This window comes from Aegilops tauschii, chromosome 3 (genome assembly GCF_002575655.3).
Source record: "Aegilops tauschii subsp. strangulata cultivar AL8/78 chromosome 3, Aet v6.0, whole genome shotgun sequence".
NCBI lineage: Eukaryota > Viridiplantae > Streptophyta > Magnoliopsida > Poales > Poaceae > Aegilops > Aegilops tauschii.
In genome coordinates this window covers 17572815-17587518 of record NC_053037.3, presented here as the reverse complement: position 1 = coordinate 17587518, position 14704 = coordinate 17572815, and the positions used below count along the sequence as shown (strand labels likewise).

General features: G+C 45.6%; 2 long non-coding RNA genes across 3 annotated transcripts; one reads left to right on the top strand and one right to left on the bottom strand.

Moving 5' to 3' along the window:
• Positions 1 to 4904: 4904 nt before the first annotated feature.
• Positions 4905 to 9759, bottom strand: LOC109756869 (uncharacterized). Of its 2 annotated transcripts, none has more exons than XR_005771687.3 (3): positions 9418 to 9759; positions 9129 to 9305; positions 4905 to 5221 (listed from the first exon to the last, which is right to left on the bottom strand). It is a non-coding gene; the product is annotated as an uncharacterized lncRNA (long non-coding RNA). The 2 variants fall into 2 exon arrangements; XR_005771688.3 differs by having other exon boundaries at positions 9129 to 9298; positions 9418 to 9758.
• A 443-nt stretch (positions 9760 to 10202) lies between these two features.
• On the top strand, positions 10203 to 12624 carry LOC109756867 (uncharacterized). The gene is made up of 2 exons (XR_005771685.2): positions 10203 to 10457; positions 10558 to 12624. It is a non-coding gene; the product is annotated as an uncharacterized lncRNA (long non-coding RNA).
• Positions 12625 to 14704: the final 2080 nt, after the last annotated feature.

Here is a 14704-nt window from a genome sequence, read left to right as displayed (position 1 = left end):
CGGCGGGGACGACGGGCGTCGATGGGCGACGAGGCCTGGGGAGGCCGGCGGGGATGAGGCGAGGCGACGGGGCGGCGCAGGTGGGGGACCGGCAAGTGCCTGGCGACGGCGGAGCGCCGGGGAAGCAGAGGGCGCCGGGCGCTGAGGTGGTTGCCTCGATCCAGATCGCATCGGGGGAAGGGGAGAGAGCGAGCAAGTGGGGGAAGTGGGGGGTGTCGGTGGGTTAGGGTTTGGTTGCCAGGGGGTTATGGGGAGTGGGGTGGGCCGGCCGGCTAGGCCAGTTAGCCCAGTGGGGGTGGGGCGGCCTGGCTGGGCCGCTTGGCCTAGTTAGGCCAGGGGGATTTTTCTTTTATTCTGTTTTGTCTTTTTATTTTAGTTAGGTTCTGCTTTTCTTTTTATTTAATTGTTATGTTGTTTCCATCCACTATAAAATATCTAGGCATTTTATAAAAATGTGTTTATTACACCATATTTATATGTGCAAAATATGGCACCTCCCGAACATTTTTGTTTTAACTTTTGAAAACTTTTATTGTTGACATTAATTTGAATTTAAATTTTAAAACGGTTTCGAATCATCACGAGGTTAACAACAGTAACCGTGGTGATGTGGCATCATTAGCGTGGGATTACTGTAGCTTAATTATCCGGGCTTCACAAATCTCCCCCACTACAAGAAATCTCGTCCCGAGATTTAAGAGGTAGGGTAAGGGGGAAACGTCTGGTTACGAAATCCTAACGGATCTTCTCGATCTTGGCTGATCTTCTCGAAGAGATTGACCCATTACATTGATGTCTTCATTCCACTGCTTCAGGTCATCGTGATGATGTCATCATCCTGCCTTCGGGAACTCCATCGTACTTACGAAAGAATAAAGGGGGGTGTATTCTGGGTGAACGGAGCTCTGCAAGGTTAACTATCTGGTCGATAACATCTGGGAAGGTGGCGGAACGTAACTCTTGATCTGCAACTTAAGAAAATATCGAGAGCAAAATAAGGAGGTATCTTGTGAAGCTTCGAGTGGGTAGGCAATCGTTCGATGCCTGAAACAAAGTGTGAAAGGGGTCTAGAGCAACGAGATTAAGTATTGCGTCTATTACCAAAATAGATCACCAGGAAGGTGGCCCGTGAATTACATACGAGGCCACGTGCGAGGAACAACCTTGGGAACAGGGGGTGTATAGGAGAGTCAGGTTTCGATCCTGTGAAACTGTGGGTTATGGGCCCACCATGTGGGTTAAAAGTAGGAAGAGGGGCGACGTCTTGCACGATCATGTAAGCAAGGCATGTCAGAGAATAGCCAGTCAGTTATGTTGGCAGCATCGTTGGTACCAAAGGCGAGGGACGAAGAGAACCATTTTCCTGCTCGTTGAAACGAGGCGGACCAATAGGCAAAGTTCTCGTCCATCGGTGGATACCAAAATGTCATCAACAATAGTAACACGGTCTTACTGACAGAGTTGTACATCGAGGTGTTTACATAAGCAGTAAATTATTACTGCTTAGATCATATAGATCACAAGAAAGATTAAACAAAACAATGGAAAGGAAAATGTATTTAAACACATATTTCAGGGGTATATCCTTCCCAAGGACAAGCAGAGCATGATATCCATGACAGGATATAATGTAGAAAACCCTTTAGGCAGGGGAGAGAAATTTCATGACATTACCCAAGCAACGGTGTTTGGATAATTTAGCAAGAAACATTTAGCATTGGGCTTCAAATGTTCCTGTTGAAAATCGGAGTACCACAGACATGCTTCGAGATAGCATTGACATGGTCTTCAAGCAAAGGTTGGACTTGGATATACAAAGGATTCATCAGGAACAACTTATAAAATAAGTCTTACAATTTCCTCATGGAAGAATGGCTAACCTTGCTAAAAAGGAAACTATTACGATACGTCCTCCGACCAGGTTTGCTAGGCATGACATCACCTTATTGGGAGATATAAAGACCAATGTTATATCTCATGGAAATATGTTCCAACCGTCATATCTGACCGAGATTCAGATCATTGGTGTCAGGATACCTCAGAGTCAGGATGCCTGAGAAGAAAAAGGTGCGACACAAATTGACGAGATGGCATTGTAAGATTATCGGGAAATAAACTATGGAAGCGAGTTCCGAAACAAAAGTTGATCATTAAACCAAGGAGAGAATGAGGAGGTGGCTGATGAACTCAGCAACAACTCATCGAGACTTCCAACAGATAAATTTCCACAATTATGCGATCAAGGAGATAACGTTTGTCAGATCAAATGATATAATGAGGTATGCTCGAGGAAAACATACGCAATTAAACATTGGTTGAAAGGTGCGCCCGAAATATGGCATTAGGTAGCATGATCAATGTTAGAATGGTGATTCAATAATCAATAGTCTAAGAATGAACGGTCGACCATTAACTTCAAAGCAATAGGGTTGCTAGAAGGGCAGAATCCAAACATCACCGTTCACCTGTTGGTATCCCGGTTAGAACCAACACGGGGACCAAGAAAAGAATGGTGATGGTGAGAAGTATTACTATATCAAGAATTAATAGTTGAGGTAATTCCCTCAACATTCTTGACATAACAGATGGTAATACTCCAAGATAGAATCATAATATAAGTTGGATAGAAAGGAAACTACACAAAACATGACCAAGTTTGTGTCGCAGGGAATGCGAGAATGTTGTCGATGTTAATACAAATCATCTAGGGGGCAAGGGTGGTATTACTCTTCCAGAATTCGGCACACAACTTGGAAGAAGTCAAATTGTTGACAATTATCACGACAAATTTGTCGAGAGGTTTCAAGAAGATGTAATCGATTGGTGATGACATCAAGTCAAAAGAATGATGAAGCGAAAGGTTATTGCAACCATGGGTACGTCAGAAACTCGAAATCAAGTTTGTTGTTCAAGGCAATACGATATGACAAGGAAGATCGATGTAAGCTTAGCTCATCATCGAAAATTGTGCTCCAGGAATAAAGACCAGGTAGCACAGTTAAAATCACCACGACAATGACATAGCCAAACAGGCTATGAATGACGTGATCGGGTACAAACTCGTATGTAAAGAAGATTACTAAGAGTTGTTGAACCGTAGTGCGGAATCGGTTCAGTTATCGGTGTCTTTGAGTGTTTAATAACTCAGAGCCCGTGAAAAATTGGAATAAGTGAGAATGTAGTACTTGATGAAGAGCTCATAAGAAGTTATGCAGTTCCATGATAATCTCGAGATACGAAGGGGTAATACTCGACGACAGATCAAAGTAGAGGTTGGACTGGGGTATTGCTCTATAGAAGACAAGTGCTTACACTTGCACCGGAAATGGTATTTAAAGGAGAACATGGTCGGAACCATGATTGCAAAAGGCCAGATCCCAGATATAAGATGAACTTATACCAAGGAAATAATTAATTTTAAAAGAAGCTTCGATGAGAAGATGTACATCGTGTCCATGGGCATGAACACAAAGTTCAAGGTCGACTCCCACTTCTCCAATGCACAACCTTTCATTCACTTCTCGCGTTCGATGAAGTTGTAGTGTTGAAATTTTATCTGGCAAAATACCAGAAGAGTACGGCTCGTGAAACTTTCGAGTTCACACATATAAAGGAAGGCATAGGTTCAACCCACCGGGGCATTGTGGAAACATATACCACAAGCTTCAATAGTATATATCACCAGCTCGAAAATAGAGCATGGTTGGCCAAATCCGGGAATAGGATTTACCAATGGCATTATGTATCAGGGAAAGAACTTCTCGAGATTTTCGTATACAAAGGACACTGTCGAATGATAATTCAACAAAGGATCCGATGGTCCATAACGGAGCTGATGTGAGCATCGACGCACGATCAGAGGAAGAAACAATGCAAGGGCATTGGATTATAGAAACAACTGACTAATTCAAAGCTCAAAGGTAAAGGAATTATGATTTCAAATTCACGGGATCAGAAGCAAACGCTCTGATTAAGGATGGATAAGTTGAATAGACTTAGGGGTACAATCGATAGCAATTTAATTGGTTGAGAACCAGCTCATGTTCAAACTGACGTCTGAGCCGAAAGGATGAATTATAGGATATGATTGAGGATTGCGAGCATTCGCAACTTATTGAATCGACGGACTCAAAATGATAATGACAAAGGATGCCAAAAAGATTACTAGACTTATGGGGTTAACCATAATGCAAGCAAGTAAGAATTCAAGAGCAATAGGCTCCTGAGGATCTTCGGAAGATTGAATGGTATTTCGAAGATTGGTGACATACATGAATCAACTGGGGATGAGTGGATACTCGATAAGTGCGAGAAATTATCCGTAGGGATATTCATGTGGCAAGAACTGCAAGGCAGTGGGCACAAAGTATTCTCGGAACATTAGAGAGAATTTCGGGGTATCTTGGAATAACAAGATCAACTGGGAATAAAAGTAAGAACGACAGGTGTAAGTATTTATCCATAGGGATGTTTCGGTGGTAGGGAATTGCAAAAGCAACAGGCTCAAAGTCTCGAGAGAACATCGGAGAGTATCTTCGAAATCCTTCGGTGGACCAAGTAATCATCTGGAGTAAGGGGCTCTCCGGGTGGAAGTAGTTACGAGAACCTAGAGTCGGCGTAGTAAAATCATTTAACCCGAATAGAAGAGAGATCAGAGTCCCAGAGTATAGATCAAGGAATAAAAGATCCTAATACCATCCAATGGCGACGTGGGCCCGTAAGCCGCACAGCCATGTTAGTAAAAACTTTTTCAATGACTAGACTCAACTTCGGCCAAGGAGTTGGAAAGGCGGATTCCTTCAGGCAGTCGGCTTTGATACCAACTTGTGACGCCCCCGATTCAATCGTACACTAATCATACACGCAAACGTGTACGATCAAGATCAGGGACTCACGGGAAGATATCACAACACAACTCTAAAAATAAAATAAGTCATACAAGCATCATAATACAAGCCAGGGGCCTCGAGGGCTCGAATACAAGTGCTCGATTATAGACGAGTCAGCGGAAGCAACAATATCTGAGTACAGACATAAGTTAAACAAGTTGCCATAAGATGGCTAGCACAAACTGGGATACAGATCGAAAGAGGCGCAGGCCTCCTGCCTGGGATCCTCCTAAACTACTCCTGGTCGTCGTGAGCGGCCTGCACGTAGTAGTAGGCACCTCCGGTGTAGTAGGAGTCGTCGAAGGTGGCGTCTGGCTCCTGGGCTCCGGCATCTGGTTGCGACAACCAGGTAGAAGGGAAGGGGGAAAAGAGGGAGAAAAGCAACCGTGAGTACTCATCCAAAGTACTCGCAAGCAAGGAGCTACACTACATATGCATGGGTATATGTGTAAAGGGCCATATCGGTGGACTGAACTGCAGAATGCCAGAATAAGAGGGGGATAGCTAATCCTGTCGAAGACTACGCTTCAGGCCACCTCTATCTTGCAGCATGTAGAAGAGAGTAGATGGTAAGTTCACCAAGTAGCATCGTATAGCATAATCCTACCCGGCGATCCCCTCCTCGTCGCCCTGTTAGAGAGCGATCGCCGGGATATATCTGGCACTTGGAAGGGTGTGTTTTATTAAGTATCCAGTTCTAGTTATCATAAGGTCAAGGTACAACTCCGGGTCGTCCTTTTACCGAGGGACACGGCTATTCGAATAGATAAACTTCCCTGCAGGGGTGCACCACATAACCCAACACGCTCGATCCCATTTGGCCGGACACACTTTTCTGGGTCATGCACGGCCACGGAAGATCAACACGTCGCAGCCCTACCTAGGCACAACAGAGAGGTCAGCACGCCGGTCTAAATCCTATGCGCGCAGGGGTCTGGGCCCATCGCCCATTGCACACCTGCACGTTGCGTACGCGGCTGGAGAGCAGACCTAGCAACCTCCATTTCAAAGGAAGTCACGTTACGCGGTCCAACCCGGCGCGCGCCGCTCAGTCGCTGACGTCGCGAAGGCTTCGGCTGATACCACGACGTCGAGTGCCCATAACTGTTCCCGCGTAGTTGGTTAGTGCGTATAGACCAAATGGCCAGACTCAGATCAAATACCAAGATCTCGTTAAGCGTGTTAATTGATGTAACCACGGACACCGACCAGGGCCAGGCCCACCTCTCACCTAGGCGGTCTCAACCTGCCCTGTCGCTCCGCCACAAAGATCCACCCAGAGGGCCGTCGGGACAAAGGTCCTTTCAGCCCCAAATCCGTGAATCACTCGCGGGTGCTCCACGAGCCGACCCGACTTTAGTCACCACATGTATAATGTATAAAGTATATAGTATAAATCCGTGATCACCTCCCAAGTGATCACAGCCCGATAGTATAGCACAGCAGACGGACAAGAATGTAGGGCCACTGATGGAAAACTAGCATCCTATACTAAGCATGTAGGATTGCAGGTAAAGATAACAACAGTAGTGGCAAAGACAGGCTATGCAGCAGAATAGGATTAACGGAAAGCAGTAACATGCTACACTACTCTAATGCAAGAGTATAGAGAAGAATAGGCGATATCTGGTGATCAAGGGGGGGCTTGCCTAGTTGCTCTGGCAAGAAGGAGGGGTCGTCAACAGCGTAGTCGGTCGGGGCACCAGCAGCAGCGTCGGTCTCGTAGTCTACCGGAAAGAAGAGGGGGAGGAAACAATGAATACAATGCAAACTAATGCATAACGATGCATGACAAAGCAAACAGCGGTGTTAGGTGTGCCCTAACGCGGTAAGAGGTGATACCGGCGAAGGGGGAACATCCGGGAAAGTATCCCCGGTGTTTCGCGTTTTTAGACAGATGAACCGGAGGGGGAAAGTTGCGAGTTCGATATGTTAGGGATGTGTGGCGGACGAACGGGCTGCGTATCTGGATTCGTCTCGTCGTTCTGAGCAACTTTCATGTAGAAAGTATTTTCATCCGAGTTACGGTTTATTTTATATGATTTTCTAAATTTTTAAATCATTTTTAAAATTTATTTAATTAATTTTAATTCAACATTATTCAGAATAGTGTTTGCTGACATCATCATGACGTCAGCAGTCAACAGAGGTGTTGACTGGTCAAACTGACGTGTGGGTCCAGCGGGACCCACCTATTATACACTGTTTAGGTTAATTAAGGTTTAGCTAAACTAATTACTGTTTAATTAAACTAACAAGTTAATTAGATTAATTAAATAGGATTAATTAACTTAATTAATTCACTAATTAATTAATTAATTATAAATTTTATTAATTCATTTTTATTTTTTATTTTTCTTAAAACCTTCTGGGGCTGGGCCCCGTTTGTCATAGGCCCCCGGGCGCTGGAGCGGGCAGCCCGCCAGGGCGACAGGCAGCCCGCCCAGAAGGGTGCGGCCGTACTGGCGAGTGCCGGGCGCGTCGGCGGGCGCCAGCTGCGGGGGAGCGCGAGGGGGGGCAGAGGCCACAGCGAGGCATCGCGGTCGCAGGCGAGCGGTGCGGGGGAGGTGGCTGGAGGCGGCTGCGGCAAAGCGCGGCAGCAGGGACGAGCGGGAGGTAGGCGGCGGGAGCGCGCGCGCAGACGGGGACGTGGCGGAGGCAGGCAAGGCAATGGGCGTCGGGGACCTGCGCGCGGACGGGGGCACGGTGAGCGCGCATCGGGCGCGGCCGGAGATGGCGCGGGCGTGCATGGCGGTGGGGACCGGGGCGCGCAGTGACGAGGCGAGCCGGGGAAGGCGAGTGCGCGGCCGACGCGGGGAAAGGAGGAGGGAAAAGGCGGCAGCTCACGGCGGGGAGTAGGGTCCAGGGCAGCGGGCTCGATGGAGGTTGATGCGGCGGGGTCCAGCGACGGCGGGGACGAGGTCAAGGATGGAGAAGACGGTGATGTGACGATGTCGGCGGTTGCCGGGGTCGGGTGCCGGCGGGGACGACGGGCGTCGATGGGCGACGAGGCCTGGGGAGGCCGGCGGGGATGAGGCGAGGCGACGGGGCGGCGCAGGTGGGGGACCGGCGAGTGCCTGGCGATGGCGGAGCGCCGAGAAAGCAGAGGGCGCCGGGTGCTGAGGTGGTTGCCTCGATCCAGATCAGATCGGGGGATGGGGAGAGAGCGAGCAAGTGGGGGAAGTGGGGGTGTCGGTGGGTTAGGGTTTGGTTGCGAGGGGGTTATGGGGAGTGGGGTGGGCCGGCCGGCTGGGCCAATTAGCCCAGTGGGGGTGGGGCGGCCTGGCTGGGCCGCTTGGCCTAGTTGGGCCGGGGGATTTTTCTTTTATTCTGTTTTGTCTTTTAATTTTAGTTAGGTTCTGCTTTTCTTTTTATTTAATTATTATGTTGTTTCATCCACTATAAAATATCTAGGCATTTTATAAAAATGTGTTTATTACACCACATTTATATATGCAAAATATGGCACCTCCCGAACATTTTTGTTTTAACTTTTGAAAATTTTTATTGTTGACATTAATTTGAATTTAAATTTTGAAACGGTTTCGAATCAAACAACAGTAACCGTGGTGACGTGGCATCATTAGCGTGGGATTACTGTAGCTTAATTATCCGGGCGTCACATAAACCAAGTACTCTCAGAAGAGGATCTTTGGGCAACTTACGTCAGTATCTCTAGCAACTAATCATCATGCGTTGGGCAAGTTTTGAACACTTTTTGCTCAAATTGTCCACGATTCTAGCCCCCGCACCCCCACATCGCAAACCTCCCCCGCATTCAAAAATCATCGATTCGCCCAAAAAATCTAAGACCCCAGACACCCCTCTTCAACCTCCCTATCCCTACCTCTATCGCATAGAATCCTAGATTTGGGTAAAAACACATGCTTAGGGGGTCAATTTCGAGAAACTTGCCAACGATTTTCGGCCCAATTCCTCGACCGTTGGCGACAACACTTTCCTGGCTCTAGATCTTCTCCGCTAGGTGATCACGGCGCACAGACAGCACTGCCCCCTCGAATGTCGTCCTACTTCGCTTGGGCCAGGCAACTCGTATGCTAACTTATGGCAACTGTCGGCCCCCCAGGATCCCATCTCTAGTCTCTACGCGCATGATCCCCTCCCTCCCGGCGCCCATGAAAAATCCCCACCCCCCTCCCTAGGATGCAACGAGCTAGAGGAACCTCGTCGGAGAAGAAACGGGAACGCAAAAAACGGCAGGAGGAACGAAATCTGTACCTCGGGATTTCTGCAGCGAGTCCGCTCCTTGCTCGCCGGAAACGCAGCGTCGCCACGACCTTCACCCGCCTCCTTGAGATGGAGATAGAGCGCACCCAACTACGCTCCCGCGCGCACTCCATCGCATCATCTCGCGCCTCCGTCATAGAACCGCCGCCAGCACCCACGGCCTGTGAGCTTCGGCAATAAGCCGCCAATCCCCGCAATAGCCAACGTCAGCCTTCGTGCGAAGCAAAAATGGAGCGGGAGGAAAAAAAACATGTGTGCGCGGAGGGAGTGCTTCGCTTACCTCGCGATTTTAACCAGCGAACAGCCTCCTCGCTTGCCGGAACTCGTAGTGTCGCTAGCGACCTTCACCCCGATCCTTCGCCCCTCTTGTGGTGCTCTGTCGCCGCGCGCGTGCTCCTCCAGCACCACGAGCACCACCGAACTCCGGCAGCCCGCGCCCCTTCAATTTCCGCCATGGATTGGATTTGGGCGTGGTGATGGACCTGGTGGATTTGGGCAGCGACGACTTGCAGTGGATTTGGGTGGAGTTAGCCTGCGCTGGATTGGGGGAATTCAGCGGTGCCTTTGGCTTCCAGAACTGTGTAATGGGCAGCGAGAGACATGGGTAGTGGTGGGGCCTCCCGGCTGTAATGCGGTCGGACTTTTTTTTGAACGTTTAATGCCCAGCGACTCGCACGAGTGGTTCCCTCCCAATAAAAAAATCTCCTGCAGTTGCGATCGTGCGTGCAGGGTTCGATCCGACGGCTGTCGCGGTGAGTGCTCGATCACGTCAACGAGCACGCATGCACTTTTTAGCATTTGGGTTAAATATATTATTATATTTTATGTGTGTTTGCATTATTTTCAAAAATATTATTTGCATTGTTTACAGAGTACATATCTGGTGGAAACCATATATTCAATGGAAGCATGAAAACTTGATCGCGTGCCGTTGGATAAGGAGTGTACGTTGTGAGATGAAAAGATGGACGAATTGCAAAAGGACCCCCGTAATCTTTTTGTACCTCGGTACAACATACCTGATGGAAGATGAGCCATCACGTGCCTTTCCCCTTGGAAGCTACCCCGATTCAACTTTTCCCCATCAACAACTAGGGTTAGGAGAGCACGCCGGGGGCCGGCGGCCGCAGCTAATTCCCTCTCTCCTCTCCGGCGGCTGGCCCACCGCGCCAACCCAGCACAACACCCTTGTTCCGCGCAGGGCCGGCGACTGGCGCGACTAATTCTTCCTCAACCTTCTCTCCTCTCCGGCAGCTGGCCCAACGAGCCAATCGTCCTCTGGGCATTCCCCATCGGATTGTACTGGATCTAGGTCTGAAGGTATGGACCTTTCTATTACATTGTTCATCTTCTATGTTATGTTTTGCCACGTTTTTCTTATCGTGGCTCAACTAGTAGTTTTTTCTCTCGGTTGGGCTAGGTTTGCAAAGCAAATAGAGATGACAAGGTCGTGGGTTCTGGTTGTCTCCTCCAAGATTAGCACTTCTAATTGGGCTAGGTATGCAAAGCAAAGCAAATAGAGTAGGGGAGGGAATTAGGTAGTAGTATCTTGGCTGGAACTGCAGATTGCCCCTAACTCTACTGTCCAGATTTTGGTCTTCAAGAAGTTGGTAAAGACTAATTCATTGGGTAAGTAAGTTTTATATTAATGCAGCAAGAGGGAGATCCCATCATGCTAATTTGACAATACTGTATATCATAATGGTGGTTCTAGGCATATTTGTTACTGTATAGTTGTTAAATGAAGGAAACTATCAGGCTTAGTTTGGCAGCACAATTTTTAGAAAACTGTGGTAATCCTAAACCGAAGTATTCCAATGCCTAGGCAAGAAATACTACAGGTTCTTGAAATTGTAGTTTTTCTCAGTTTTACCAAAACTATCGAGGTGTTTGGATGTTGTTTTACCATGGTTTTGACCAGCACAGCTGGCATGAAATTGCTTAATTAATCTAACCTGGAGGTACATGATTGATCAAGGTTCACCAATCAACTAGATCAAAAGTAATTGTGACGACAGCTGGAAGAAAATGGATCCGAGAGCACAATTTAATCAACCCAAAATGCCTAATAAGCAAGAGATATATTACAACTAATTTACCATATAACAGAATGAGGAGAAATCGAAGGTAGAGATCACATCTATTCTTATTTCGTCGTGGATAGGGACATAAACAGCTCTCTCCCTGACGTTTCGTCTCATTTGGTTTAGAAAAAATGGGCCGGGACCTCTTTTCTAGACACAACAAAAAAACCACGGTTTTGGGAATACTACAGGTTCTAAAACTTCAGCCTTACTTCTTGTAGACTTGTGTGTAGTACGTTGGGCATAAGAAAGGAGTTGAAACTGGTTGAGCATAGAAAAAATGTAGAAATGATTTTAGCTGTCAGTTTTAATTTATATTGCAATTGATTGGTGAAGTGAGCTGATATTAGGTACTTCTAACACTTGAATGTTCTTTCTAGCAGTTTATTTTATTCTATGCTATTCCGGAAAGCACATATTGGCTGGCTCCTATGAGGGTGTGCTTTCGACTTACAAACTGTATTTCTTCTCTTTGTGAAGTAATTATGAAATGCCACAGTGAAGTGAGCAAGGCTCCACCTTTGGCTATTTGCAACTCCCAGTTTGATGCAGAATAAGCCATCCACACTAGACCAAGTCCGAAAATTGTATTTGCCACACCACAAAAATTGTATAGTGCACCTTTCTGTGTAAGTACTTGTCTAACTAATGTGTGCATGCTTATAATTTCTTGTATTCCAGCATGTTAAACCATTGTGCTTTTCGTCCACATTTCACGGCTCATCTTGTACTCCGGAGTGTGATGATGACATCAGGCCAGCCATAGGGATGACTTTTACAGATTTGAGCGCAGCCAAGGATTTCTATGAAGCTTATGCACATCATGAGGTAGAATAAAAGGACTAAAGGGATATAAGGATAAGGGTGGAAAGTGAAGACAGAAAGAGAAGAACAAGAACAAGGAAGTGCAGCAAACATGATCACTGTACATTCCTCTGGACTTAGTTTTGAGAATAGTTCTAAAATTTTGCTTGCTAATAAATACAACATGCACTGGATATATCTATATTCATAGATTAGAATTAAAAATTAGGTATAAATTCTTGCGAGTTTTCCTACTGCTTGACCAATTAATTTTTTTTGTTTTAGGTTGCTTGTTGGCCCTACCGACCTCTGCAAGTTTTTAGGACTAATAGTATTGCATTAGTATGTTCTTGGCTAGTGTAGTGGAGCTATTAGCTATTGGCGCCGGACTTTTTCAAGTTGTTAGCTAGTGTACTGGAGGTATTATCTGTTGGGGCCGGGCATCTGCAAGTTGTTAGCTAGTGTACTGGAGCTATGTGCTCAATGACTGATGTATAAAGGTGTAGATTTACCATCACTGTTAATGATGCATCTATTTTGTAACCGTGTATTGGAGTGTGGCATTATTTAAGTGACTCAATCACATTCTTGCTGCATAATCACACTATGTGCAACTGTGCTGTTTTGCTTTACTTAAATATATTCTAGGAAATTTTTTCAATTGCTGGAAATGTGCTACGTGAGGTGCAGGAGTTCTTCAACTGGGCAATGGTTTTGGTTGTGGTTTCGTCATTGATCTGGGCAATGGTTTTAGCTGTTGTATTTAACTATTTGTTCTACTTAAATTTACAAGGAACTGGGTACCCATCGTTCAATTTTTGTCTTCGTTCAGTTTCACGCAATCAACACAAATAGGTGGAGACATGTGACGAAGCCCCACATGTGACGAGGTAGCTAGCTGTAATACTTGTATGTGTCAGGGGGTCATGTGCAGAACAGCATTGCTGGGGCGGGCGTTTTTCTACAAAACTGCATGTAGCAGTTATGGATGGATCTAGTCCATACATACAAGATCCAACAGCCTGTGGTAAAGTTTTCAACCTTTCACCGAAGATGTGGTTTTCACCTGATATTGTCTCTTGTTTACGATCAGGTACTGTTCACCCTCATGCACTGTTCACAGGCACTATTATGTGAATGTACGATTCACAAACACTGTTGTTTACTGCTACGTGTCAGGCAGGGAAGAGCATCTTCCACAATTGCGGATGCATGGAAGGAGCCCTTGCTTAGCCGCTTTAAATATATTATTATATATACATGACATAGGGAAAATAGTTTTTAGGCTGGTCATAGTGGGAGTAACTTAATGAGTAACATAGCTCATTTCAACACTAATTTGCTTATGTGGCATGTAGTTAATAAGGAGAGAGGTGTTTAGAGTAATATAATATGTTACTATAACATAACGCAACCCAAAACAAAAAGTCTACAATTTAATAAATGCAATCATCTATGATACTACTTCTTATTTACTTTGCACTATGAAGATAGTAACATATACTTCTGTCATATGCATGACACTAGTCTAAGTTACTTCCTACTATGACTAGCCTTATAAACATCCTAAAGCATTTAGCAACACAAGTTGTCTCTCCTTCAATGATTACTTCATTCCTGTGATTCCAAAATAAACTGGCAGCTTATGATCATCATCTCATAGAAGCAATTTTCATGTACCCTTCTTTTTCCATCGGTAAGCATGTCTGCCTTGTAACGTATCAAATGTTTGTTGTGCTTGGTTTGCTTTGGCATTAGTACGATCCTGTATAAATATTATTCTGTGCTGGCAAATGGGACTGGCCCTCTTTTTTGGTTTCTAGACGATTCTTCAGTTCTATGGTTTCACAATATTATTTCCTATCTAGTCAAAATGCATTTTCAAACTCTTTATCGAAATATGTTCTTATGAAAAAGATAATCATATGTGTAACTGGAAGAAATAGTCTAACAAATGAAACAAAACAACGACATAACAAATACATCGAAAGAAGCCCATTGACCAACAAACCAAATTCCAGTAGCGTCGAGAGCGAGGGTTGATTAGTGCATTTTGTACTCATATTTTCTTGAGTTTAATCATGATATTCTAGAGACTCATGTCGGATTATCCCACTAATGGTGTCCTTTTGATTTATTTGGTTTCTTTCTATGCTTTGTAGGGTTTTAGTGAATTTTATCCCTCATGGACTTTCGTCGGTAAACAGAGCCAGTTTTAGAGCAAGATGGAGAACCAACAACTTTATTTGGTGGATCAAAATGAGCGCCCTCAAGATGACCTTGAATTTAACTTTTCACTCAAAATGAAAGTTTTCCATCTTTTCAAGTCGAACAACTTTACTTTTTGGATCATCTCAATCCAATGTTGTATGCATAATCTACAACCAAAGCACTAAATCAACAAGCCGGGGAAAAGGACAGAGGTTAAGGAGAGCATTGGTATGACCATACACTGTCCTACCTAGGCTAGTACCGCATGTGAATGACCGTAAAAGCATCTGGAACTTCTCTATCTGGTCACCGTTTTGGGTGTCATTTGACATGTTCGATCCGCGGGATGACAAGTAGGAACGTATTGAAGACCTCAAGACCACCTAATAGCACTTGGTTCCAAAGGATATGAGGAGGATACACAAATGAGGAGGTTGGTTTGACCATGTATATGCTTCATCAAGAGGG